Source organism: Castanea sativa, chromosome 12 (genome assembly GCF_040712315.1).
Source record: "Castanea sativa cultivar Marrone di Chiusa Pesio chromosome 12, ASM4071231v1".
NCBI lineage: Eukaryota > Viridiplantae > Streptophyta > Magnoliopsida > Fagales > Fagaceae > Castanea > Castanea sativa.
The window spans coordinates 39,905,107-39,907,415 of record NC_134024.1 but is presented as its reverse complement, the minus strand read 5'-3'; positions in this window follow the sequence as shown (position 1 = coordinate 39,907,415).

The window sequence follows — 2,309 nt, the reverse complement described above, 5'->3', positions numbered from 1 at the left end:
CGCAGTTATGAAGCCCGAGCTCCAAAATCTATGGATGGTCACCGTGTATGTGGGTCCTCACACGTGTATACCGACTAGGGTGCGAAATGATGGTAGAATGATGAGTTGTAATTTTATTGCAGCAGAAATCCATAACAAGTTACTTGAGGATCACACCACTCAAATTAAGCTTCTCAGATCTCTGATAGAGGCGAAATATAATGGCCATAAGCCTTCTTACTACAAGGTATGGGATGCGAAACAAAAGGCGATTGCGCTTATGTTTGGAGATTGGGAAGAATCTTACCAAAGGCTACAAAAGTTGCTAATAACGTATATTGATCAGGACCCGACTACCCAGTTTTGCTATCGTGTCACACCCACCGATGAAGATCACACCGTATTGTTGCATTATGTGTTTTGGTCTTTCGGTCCATGCATATCAGGATTCAAATACTGCAAGCCGGTTATCAGTATTGATGGGACCCATCTGTATGGTAAATATCAGGGAAAGTTGTTGGTCGCAATGGCAACCGATGCTAACAACAAGGTATTCCCTCTCGCCTTTCTTTGTTGTGGATTGTGAGTCGGGGTCCGGTTGGAGGTGGTTTTTACGATGCCTCGGAGAAACGATTGGCCACCTAATACACGACGACGGCATTTGCATAATTTACGACCGACATCTCGGTATCAAAAACGCCATTGCAAACTGGCCTAGAAGGGATGATGGAAAAACGGGGTATTTCATAGATATTGTCTTCGACATGTTGCTAGCAACTTCAACACCCATTTTCGAACTCGACTCTAAAGTCGGCGGCGTTGAAAGCGGGATATGCTAGTCGGGTAGTTAAATTTGCTACCATAATGGACTCCATTAAGCGGTGGAAATTGAGGCCATTAGGAAGAAGAAGAAGGTGACGGGGAGGGATGGTAAGGAAAAGAATCAAGATTATCTTCCATACACATACCTAATGAGCGAGGATGTGGACATGTGGACCCGATCATACGATGGTGGGAGACGTTTTGGAGCAATGACAACCAATATATCAGAGTGTTTCAATGGTGTGCTGAAAGGTGCACGGGGCCTTCCTATTGCCGCGTTGGTTGAGTTCACTTGGAACAAACTTGTTTAATATTTCCACGACCGGCACAAAGAATACCATTATGAGTTGTCAGAGGGTAAGAAATGGAGTGAATATGCCTTATCCACGTGGGATGGAAATAAGCGTAAATCTGAGAAACACTATCTCAAGCCATTTAGCAATGAAGAGCTGATATTTCAAGTAGTTACCCAACTCAACATGTGTAGCGCAGGAGGGGGAAACCACAGTTACGAAGTTCGGTTACGGGAAAAAACATGCAGTTGTGGGAAATGGCAAAATATAAGGATCCCGTGTTCACATGCAATTAGAGTATGTGACTATTTACATATTGATTCGACCACGTATATTCACCCATGTTATGGTTTGAACCATGCCCTTAACACTTATGAGCATGCATTTGTGGTTCCTAAGTCATAGTCATTATGGAGGGATCCCATGGGGCCAAAGTGGTTGCCTAATCCGTCATTGTTGCGGGCCAAAGGTCGACCGGTGAAGTCACGAATAAGGAATGAGATGGATGGAGTAAGGAATAAGGATCAAGAACCGGGATGGCGGAGGGAGGACGCAGATTTGATAGAGAGTCAACCGAAGCAGACATGTGGACTGTGTCATGCTTCCGGGCATAACCGCAGAAAATGTCCGCAGTCCCGCGGTGCTTCCACAAGCGGCCATGTTCCACACTAGGTAGGTTGGCAAAAAGTTATGCATCGGTTAAATAATTGTTGTTCATTCGATGTTTACCTAATGTTTACTATCTTGTCTCCTAACGTAAATACTCTACGTTTTTCAGGCATCCTTCCATGGACGACGTTTTTGTCATGCGGACCGTTGATCTTAGGAAAAGTGACTACGTTGTATTGGCTCTATGTGAACTTTTTGATTGTTGTTGAATGTACTTGTAATTCTCTATCCAATGTACCTCTATGAAGATTGTGATTTGAGTAGTATGGTTAGAATTGCAAATTAAGCATGGTTGGACATGTTTAGAATGGTGATATATTGAGAATGACTTTTGTTATGATTTGAGTGCATTTACATTGTAAAACAATGCCTGAAACAGAGCATTTTCTGCTGGGAAAAAAAAATTTGCCCAGTGAAAATCGAGTTTTAGAGACTCGAGTTCCACTGGGCAAATTTTTTTGAAACAGGGCATGCCTATCTACCTGAAACAGAGCATGCTGTTGGAGGAAAAAAATTTGCCCAGTAAAAATTGAGTTTTAGAAACTC